This window comes from Dermacentor variabilis, chromosome 5, assembly GCF_050947875.1.
Source record: "Dermacentor variabilis isolate Ectoservices chromosome 5, ASM5094787v1, whole genome shotgun sequence".
Classification (NCBI taxonomy): domain Eukaryota; kingdom Metazoa; phylum Arthropoda; class Arachnida; order Ixodida; family Ixodidae; genus Dermacentor; species Dermacentor variabilis.
Window position 1 is genome coordinate 46,471,639 of NC_134572.1, and position 10,289 is coordinate 46,481,927.

The following is a 10,289-nucleotide window of genomic DNA, read 5'->3' on the forward strand; positions in this document are numbered from 1 at the left end:
GGACGGCTATCAGCTGTAGCCTGCCTAGTGTGAGCTAAGCTGTGTGTCAGCTAAACCTGAAGCTATACGCCGCCACCCCGCAACACGTGGCCCGTCCTCTTCGATTCCGGCACGGAGAAGACCCGTGTGGCCGCAAGCCATGCCCACGAAACCTCGGGCTTACAGCTAAGCAACAACACTAACTTTACGGAATCTTGTATTGCAGCTATACAACCCTAGTGAGCGCTAGCTAGTGCAACTGAACAAACAGTTAACTCCTCTAAGGCATGCGCCACCCTCGCCAGCTAGACCATCTAGAAAAAAATGCACAAAGTGCACACACAGGCCTTTTGAGCGTTTAGGACGCTCGATGCGAAGCTCGTAGAGACGACGCTCGCAGTGACGAGGGGTTGCCGCGCAGGTCCTGGGGTTAGTGGCCACGCTCAGAGTTCATCCACAGTTCAATAGTCCCGGAGCCGTCGGGGGGTGGGAACGCGCACAAACAAAAGGAGTACTCGGCAGGAACGAGTTGCGGCTTATATACGCTGCGCCGGCTCGACCGGAGTGTCGTCGGCGTATAGTAACGTAGTTATGCCGGCTGGCGGTCACTTACACTCCGGGAGCTCGAAAGCGGGGCCAGGAATTGCCGAGACGGCAGGCGGGTCGGGCTACAAGTCTCTCGAGGCGTGCCTCACGTTTTTCAGGCGCCGGAGCATGAAGCCAGTGCTTCCAGAGTCGGCCGAAGGCGGGAACATGCGCAGCGTGAAACTTCGACAAGCGCTGCCACCGTTAGCGCGTAACTAAGACCAGCAGGGGCTCGAGGCATGGTGCGACGCAGAAGGCTGCCGAGACGAGGCACGTCGAAGTGGACAGAAAGTACAAAATGGCGGCCCGAGCCCCCGGATGCTCGATATATGCCCATAGATGCCAAGCTCTTCGGCGCATGCGTTGATATGCCCGGGCAATTTCTTTTCTTCTCTCATTGGTCTAATGTCGAACTACGTCACCGGCTCGCTAGCCGCCGCGCCGCTGTTATCACCGCGATCGGCGCGAGTGGGGATGGTAAAAACAAAGGAATAAAAAAAAATGTCGCAGCCTACAGTTGACGAACTCGGAATGTTCTAGAAGCTTCCACATGCTTCCACTGTGTTCTTGGACACGGAATGGCGTTAGCGCTGTCGCCGTCGTTTTATCGATATTGTAACCCGTGGACGGAATCTTCGCGGCTCCTTCGTATAAGTTCCGTGGCCGCCTTCGCGTTCGCGTTTGGCTCCGGCAGCGAGCACGACTTGCAACTCGTGAGCGTGCGTCGCGACATGTTTCGAGTTGTCTGTACACGCAGTCGTCTGCTCCTGCCGCACGGTTTCTCTTGGAACAAAAAAAAATGAAATTCTAGGTCTTCAATTGCGTGCCCGAACGGCGCGATCTTATTTTGAGACACGCCGTAGCAGGGGCACTAACGGGCAAATTTTGACCACCTGGGGTTCTTTCGCGCGCATCTAAAACGAAGCACACGAGCGTTTTTGCATTTCAGCCGTTATCGAAGTGGGACTGCCGCGGCTGTGATCGAACCCTCGACCTGGAGCTGAGCAGCGGAACTCCACAGCCACTTGACTTGCGCCGCTTGTGTTTTTTACGGATATTGGCGTCCCAAAACGCTAGCATCCTGTCTTTGTTGGCAGCGTAATGGAGAGGCGTAGAACCAAGAGCTCAGTTAATAGAAAGCCGTTCTTCCTCTACTCTGAATGACTCGGCGAAAAGACATCGCGGAAGATTTGGGACGAGAAAATCACACGCATGAAGATTTCATAAACGCAAGAAATATGAGAAAATTATTATGCAAAGCACCTAACCACAAATAACACTTTTAAATATATTTCGATTCCTTGTTGAAAACTTCATTTACCAAAGATGAGTGGATCTGATCCCACCACCTGCGTCCTTCGCGTTGGTATGGCCGATAGTATATAGAGTTAATTTTGTTTACCTCCTAATTTTTTTCATAACTTTATTTAAATATTGTCTTGTTTTTGCTTTGCGCAGCGACCCCTCAACAGTGGCCTCATTGAACAATGGCCTTCTCGTGCTAAGCGCGAGTTGTCGTCGGTTCGATGCCTTTGGCCAAGGAAGACAGCTGCTTAGCATGGGTGCCAGTTTAGCGCAGGGTGAAACAACCTTTCATTTTGGGTTCAGAACTGTACGCAAATAATGTAGGGAAAGAAGTAGCTGCGTGTCTAATCAACAAAACATTTATAGCCATGACAACTTCAATCAATACTGCACGATTCACCGCAAGAGATAAAGAGAGAGAGAGAGAGAGAGAAAGAGAGAGGGAGAAATAAACTTTATTGCTAGACCAGGCTTCTTGAGCCCAAAGGTGGGTGTCCTCCTCAGCCCAGGTAGCCATGGCTGCTGCCGCCGTTCCAGCCCTGTTCACCAACCGTAGCTGGTTGTCAGGGTCTCCCCCCCCCCCCCAAAAAAAAATGATAATGACAATAATAATTGTCAACGCGGGTATGTCTTTTGTTCTTTGTCATAGCGCTCCGAAATGCCAAGAGACACTTTACATCCTAACAGAATAATCGTAGGCATGTACAGTCGCGGACAGATTAAAACGGACCACGGCGAAGGCGCTGCTATCGCGCTTCGCGCGCTCACGACGATAGTACACCGAGAGACGTCAAACTTCTCCGCACCCTCGCTTTCGCGCTGGTGCTTGTTCATGCTCGATAAATTTCAAGTGCAGCGTTCGGTTGCTCTGCTGCTGACGGTCGGGACGAATGGGCGCGTGAATCGCCAGTAGTTCACCACTTAGCGCTAATAATAATAATATATGGGGTTTTACGTGCCAAAACCACTCTCTGATTATGAGGCACGCCGTAGTGGGGGACTCCGGAAATTTTGACCACCTGGGGTTCTTTAACGTGCACCTAAATCTAAGTACACGGGTGTTTTCGCATTTCGCCCCCATCGAAATGCGGCCGCCGTGGCCGGGATTCGATCCCGCGACCTCGTGCTCAGCAGCCTAACACCATAGCCACCGAGCAACCACGGCGGGTTCCACTTAACGCTGTCGCGCAGAACGGACGGCAGCAGGCCATCAAACCACCGCGCTGTGAAGGAACCAAAACTAGAGGTTCTTTTTCTTTTTTTTTTGTCGGCGATTTGCAGTCGCGGACACAATAAAATGAGGCATGGCGTCGGGTCAAAAACGCGGACCGGTGCCAACTAGTGAAAAAGGCGCCTGTTGTCGAGACGTCTGCTCTTGCACGCATGTCCCTTTTAGCTCGCAGCCTCTCCAAACCTTCAGCATCCGCTTAGCGCTATTTAAGCGTAGGGAGCCCAGCGCGAGATGCCGCCGCTATAGCTGCAACGTCTGAAGCGCTGCCGGAATGGGTTGTCGGGGGTGCGATTGTTCTCTGCGCCCAGCTCACGCTGCAGCTGACGGCTGCCACCTTAAAGCGGCAGGCTCTATACATTTTTTTTTTTCTGTCGCGTGACCACGATACCCCGTAGGCAGAGGATCGTTGCGGCGTCTCGTACGCTAGACTCAGAATTATCCGTGCGCGATAGGTTGTTGGAATGACTGTGCGCAACCCATCTTTTTATATTTGCCCATGCTATCTCGCACTGCTGGGTTTATTCGCAGTAGATGAAGCGTCTTCGGTAGGCTTTCCCCTATAATAACTGCCATCATCGAATCTTGTATTCTTTTTTCTTTTTTTTTTTTTGCTTTTTGCTGGAGCGTGCAAACCATGTGCCTTGATGCTCTACCGCCGGTGGCTCGCTATTAGCAGACTGCTTGGCCGGTGTCGCGAGCTTGCTGGTGGGCAGTTCTTACGCCAGCATGCTCCAGGTGACAGTTGCACTGAAGGGGCCTTGCTAGGGTGGCGACCATGTTGAATGGAATTACCTCTGTTTCTGGCGCATGGTATTAAAATCTCTTCGTCCAAGATAGCAGTGCTTATCAGAGAAAGCCTACCGAAGCCGCCTTCGCCGTGGTCCATTTTAATCTGTGCGCGAGTGTAGAATTAGCATTGAATATGGCAGAATTGTCAAGAAAGAAATGTCCAATCTTTTTTTATTTGATTTCATTTTTTATACAGCACTGAAACGCCATGAAACATGTTTACAAGGGCATCCACATCACTGAGGTGTGCGAGGACCGTAAGTTTGAATTCTCACTTTCCCAAGAAAACACGCCCTCGGAACCGCGTAATATCTCATTAATCGCGTGTCGCCTCCGATAAGCGCAGCGACAATCTGGACCGCAGACGAAACGATGTGGAAGAGATCGTCTGCTCCGTATATAACGTATTCTTCGGCGGTTCACGTTCGGAATACCAACGCCATAGTCTCCCGTGTGCCTTTTGCAGGCGGGATAATCAGCTGTTTACCGAAGCTAAGCTCCTGGGAGCCTGGCCTCAACGCTCTTAAACCCAGCTATAGGCACACGAGCGCTTCTTCAATATCTGAAGGCAAAAGACTCAAGTGATTTACAGCAGACATACTGTGCCTCTGACGCAAGCGACGGGTTTGAGATCCCATCTTCTCTCTCCCTCTCTCTCACTCCAAGAAAACCCCCTCCCCCGCCATCCCCGCCCATGTTTAGGGTAGCTAACTATACAAACGTCTGTTAAACAAGCCTTTCCTGTCTTGGGTTCCTCTCTCTCTCTCTCTCTCTCTCTCAATGCACAGCTCGAGTGAATGTGGAACTTATTCTGTCCATTCCGCAGCGATCTTGTCCGAGTATATATGCAAGTGCAACCAGGACTTGGCATGCTTTCCCGATTAACGTTAGTTACTGGTAATGTATTGGTTAGACTAATTTCTGGCTCTTTAAAAAATGTATCTAAGCACATCGGCATGGCTTGAGTACTATACGAAGCACCGCATTTTACTATATGCGAGAACAAAAATTAGTCATAGGATGTTAGAAAAAGCAGCCGGGTAGTGGAGGGAACGATCAGGGCTCTGTTGTAGTCCCCACATCTTCCGAGTGGCGCCTGTTTCTTTTTTTTTCACCTTCTTTTGCTGTACCTTTATCACCAATATCGAAGCTACGTATATGTCGATGCCGCGTACGAAGAAAATGCTTCAAATCCTTATGCTTGTCACGACTTCACTGACTATACTCTCTTCTTCGGTGTGAGATAGAGCTGCTATTGGAATTTATGCGGGCTCGCGTTACATTGTCTGTGGAGATAAAGTTCCCCGCCACACCGTGCTACTTTGTCTCTTTCCCAAGCTGCTTGCTTAGACAGCCTATACAACGAGCATTACTTTGGGCAAGGGTAGCACATGATCAGAAGCGCATCGTCATTAATTAGGGCAGATGCATCGCCTTGCAATGAGCGACACACACTCGAGAGCTACGGCCGTGGTGCGATGGACGCTGTGGTTGTGTCGCGCCGGTCCCGTCGCACGTCGTGGTACCGCAACCGACGCTTCGAGGGCCGGCGAGACCCGTCACCGTGGGGACCTGTGGACGCCGCAGTTGCTCATCTCGTTATTAGCCCGTCTCATCATCGGCTTATAATATAATTGCGAGTCCCATGGTATGTTGCCTTTACCTGTACGCTCTTGAGACGCGTGATGTAGACTGCAGGCGAGAGAACATCGCCAAGAGAGAGAGAGAGAGAGAGAGAAAGAAAAGTGATAAGTCCAGGCATACAAGAAGGCATACACGCTGTAGAAAACGCGGTGAAAGGCTCTGGTGCACATACACACATTGGTGCCGGCTGAAGCCTTGTGCTGCGTCGATGGCCATTATATGGCGAGTAGACCAAAAAGACAAACTGACCCAGCGAAGTGGGGCGGAGATGGCGATGACAAGTTTCGCGCACAAGCGCCACGACTTGAACACCCCGGCGCGACGACTTCGTCGAGTGGAGAAAGCTCTTTGCCACCCTTCTTTCATCTGTTTTTTTTGCCCGCGGGGGCTCCCTTTGGGCTGTCAAGCTGCTCTATAATAATCAGCCTGGCTTGCCACCACCGCGAATGTATGGTGCGTGTAACATACCGATGATTTTATAGAAGACAAGAGCAAGAGTGTATTGAATGCGGGAGCCCGAAGAAGGCACCTTGGGTCAGTCGCTGCCTCTACCTCCTCTATACGCAAATGGGAAGGGGGCCAATAAAGTGAAACCCAAGCATGCAGCAGCCTCCGTATAGGGATGATGCTACGCGCGTATTACGGAGCGGTCATCGGCGTGAGGATTGTACCCACTTGTTTATTCGCCTCTCTTCTCAACTAATTTGCTTCGCAGCAGGCGATGAAGTGGACGTGCAGCTACTGCTTGTTTGTTTTTTGCAGGAGTCCAGCAAGGCGACATGGTGCATCGTTTCCCAACAGGACCAATCAGAGAGCCGCCGCCGTAGCAGAAGCAACGTTGAGCGTGTGTGTGCGCGTTCAATGCCTTAGTCTCGCGCGACTACAGATGCTATGGGCAGAGCGCCCATAAGTGATAGAACGCGGGAACGTCACGCTCGCTTACTTACTTTCCGAAAAGCAGTACATCAAATTTGTTGTTGTTGCTCAGGCGGTCTCTTTTATCACTTTTTTTTTTGTTCTTTTCTTTCCTATGTCGGGCTTTGTGTATTCATCTTCAGGCGACGTTGGGGATTGAAATGCGCGCAGCCCTTAGCCTCCAATTAGCCACCATCGTCGTATCAGCAACTGGCTCGATCCTTCCTCCTCCTCGAACTCTTATTTTCTTTTTCAGCTCCTTAAGCTCATTTGTGATTCAGCACCCAAAGCGAAAATGCTTCGCCGTTGCTGCTACCTCTCCGTAGCCTTCGGTCGATGCCTCCTTAGTCGATATTGACTTAATGCGATGCCCTCTTGCTTCACATGGCAAAGCACATGCGGTGTAGATGGATGGTTATGTCAGTCTAAATAAAAGCCTGCGATTTCGATCAATTGGCCGATCACGCTGCAATTCCAGAGTGATTTGTTTTGTAGTGGCCTAATGAGTGGTGATGACCCCTGGGCAGAAATTTGGGCAGAGCTCATCTATGATGAATATCCAAGTATGGTAATAGCCGAAACGCGTCATTTATAAGGCGTGAGCTGCAGCCGGGCTCCGCTTACGCACTTCCATCTGGACACACTGCGCCACCTAGCGACGCCGCCACGAAGTCCGCGCTAAGTTCTTTGCCTGGCCTCCCAGTTTGCGTGGCCTCCCGGATTGCGCAAGTGGCACGCAGGTACGTATGATCCGTGTATACTAAAGCCGGGCTCCTCACTCGCGCATCTCTATGCACACTTTGCATCATCTAGCATTGCGCCCGCAAATTCCGGCGTGGTCTCGGAGATGCCTGGTGTGCCAGTACGTGCGAAAAAAGGGTGAACTAATCCCTCCTTGCCCGCAGGTATTTGACACAGGACTGGTGCCCCATTTTAGTGAGGCGTTTATCCTTGCCAGCCTTCTAATGAAATGTATCCTTTTGTGGGACTCCCCGCGAATGTAAACAGCCTGTTTTGTGGTGACTAGCTCACATATGTGGCACTGGCGTCATTGTGCCATCGCGTCTCTAAGTATGAGTATCAATAGTTTGTTTACGAGGTGGTGCTTCTTTGTGACACCCATGAAAGAAATACCATGAATGAAAAAAAGGACATTCTTATTGTATTCTATAAGCTTCACACTTACACCTTGCCAATGAAAACATGGCTTCATGAAAAAGGAGTGTATGTATCCTGGAATACAAATTGTAGACTTTGCAACCATGCCCGAGACAATAGAACACTGTATTATTCTTTGTAGTAACGCGTATTATCTTTGAGACACTTCATAAAGAACTGTCAAAAAAGAACTTCCTCTCACATCTTACATTATCCGGTTCCTTCTCTTCAAAAAGGGCATCAGTAACACACCATGTCATTTGTTTATGTTATTAGGACTCTATTCATTACGGAGAAACCGCATTATCGACAGGCATGCCGATTCACCTCACTTGACAATGTCTGTCTTCCGAGAAGAGGCTGCTCAAGTGTGTAGCGTAGTTCGAACATTTGATCCCCTTCCCGAGTGAATTTCGCAACTGCGGACGCCTGTCCTTGTTTTCCCGATTTTTAAACTTTCATTGGACTGCGTAGCATGCGTTCGTTTGTTTTTCGTGCGCGTCTAAAGGTAATGTAGATAATTGTCGCATGATATTACTTATAATTTCACGCAATAAGGAACGCGCTAACGTGGCGGGCTTCACGGGGCCGGGTGACGCGTCTTCTGTTCCGCCCAGCTTTTCCTTTGTTTATTTTTTAATTTTTGAACAGCTACGTGAACGAGGTTGGATCCACATTTTTAGACTGCGGTATTTTCAGGATCAACTCTTTTTTTTTTTGAGGCTGCGCTACTTACGGGATCGACCAACACTTTTTTTTATACTCCAGTATCTTCGGAATTGGCCCATATTTTTTGCGGTATAATCAGATGGTGCGAAAAAGAAAAAAGAAAAGACAATGCCAAGAATGCCATTCAAACTAAGGAACTGTGGCTGGACGTGCGGATTATGTACAAAGCAGGATTGATTCCGCGTAAACACCAGCCGCGCAGTGATAGCGCACAAGCTCAAACGGGTTTGATGTGGCCGCCGCACACGGCGTCCGCACGCCCAGTAACGAGAGTCCTAACTTATACGGCGGCCGGCTGACTGTGCCATGTTCTTATCAGGCATGCAAACACGACGTAGGTATATGAGATGCACAGTGTAATGTGTGCATCGGCTAAGAGGCCGCCGTTGTGTCATCTGCTGCACGTGGCACGACAGACGCCGCTTTGCGTCGGTGAGTGCGTACAACTGGCCGCCAACACGCATGCCGTCACGCAGGGTCAGTATTGCGCATCGAGGACGCGTGAAGCGTATCGTGGATTGAAGGTACACACAGACAGCCGACACACAGACGAGACTTCCAAGAAAGACCGAACGGAGCTAATCGGATTAACGAGATTGGAGCTGGATAAGAGAGAGAGGGGGGAGGGGGGTCTCGAATATAGGTATCTATCGATGGCGACACGACAGCACTTCGCCGGCTTCTCTTCTTGTGCGGGCATTTGATAAGATTATTTCGATCGTAGCCGACGGCATAGCGCCTGTACAAACAAGGGCTTGGTTCTTTGGGTGAAATTCTGAAGGTACCGGCGTCACCAAAGTTTTGAATTTTATACGATTTAAAGCGAAGGGAGACGCCTTTTCAAGATTGGAATTCTTACGCTTAAGGCGCGGGTAGTTTCAATACTAGTCTATAAAATGTGGTCCGCACTGTATAAGTAAAATAAATCACTCAAATGGAGTGGTTCCTTGCGTTATTCTATACATTCATAACATCTAGTTAAAGAATACTTTTTGTACGATTAATGCGCAGCAGATTTTACTGTCGAGTGAATGACAAGGCATGACAACGTTTTACAATTAAGGCAGCGTCTGTCTTTGACGCATTTCAAGCTACGAACTTGTAATGCTGCAATAAAGAAAGAAAAAAAAGACAAAGAAAAGCTGTGACAGTAGTTGCGGTATACCGTTACGGAATAACGCGGCTTATTTCTAAACACACACGATCGGCATGTGACTATATGAAAGGCGCTTGCTGACGCAGTTAATTTATGCAATTCGCAGCCGATTCAGTGGAGCTTGATATAACAGTACTGCTGTAGATAATGTGAGCCAGTGTTCTATTAGAGCAACATAATGCATACCAAGAAAATACCAGCGCAGTTATGGGAGCGAATAATTAGAGTAAGCGGTGAGATTGCATGTTTAACAAGCATTAAGTATAAACCTCATGCAAGCGATCTTGCAAGCGACAGTGACAAACGACGCGATGGAGACGGCTGTCCCGTTCGCTCGTCTCCTACAAGTCGTGCCCCATGCGAACGACGGCGTTGAGCAAAGTCTCCCTGGTCTCGCCGGTACGATGGCAGCTAATACGCGTCCAAACTGGTGTGACGCGTGCCTTATTAATTTAAGTTGATGCGCTTTACGGTAAGGAGCAGCGTAAAATATTTCATAAGGTCTTGCAGTAGGTTCTTATCCTTGCACATATCAAAATTTAGTCGTTTGCTCGTTCCGTGCGACAATCGGTAGTAACTTTACTAAGGTACGCCCAGTTCCGGCTCGTATAGCGCTTCTGGGCGATGAGCGACGAATTTTAGATTTCCAGAACCGAGCGATCGAGCGACATGAGCGAGCGATCTGTTCGCGCGACGCCCCGTTCCGTCGCTCAAAGCCGTCTCTCGTCGCCGTTGCGCACAAAATCGCTCTCATTGGGCTTTAGGGAGTTTCATTGGCACGGTTCTTCACACCATATT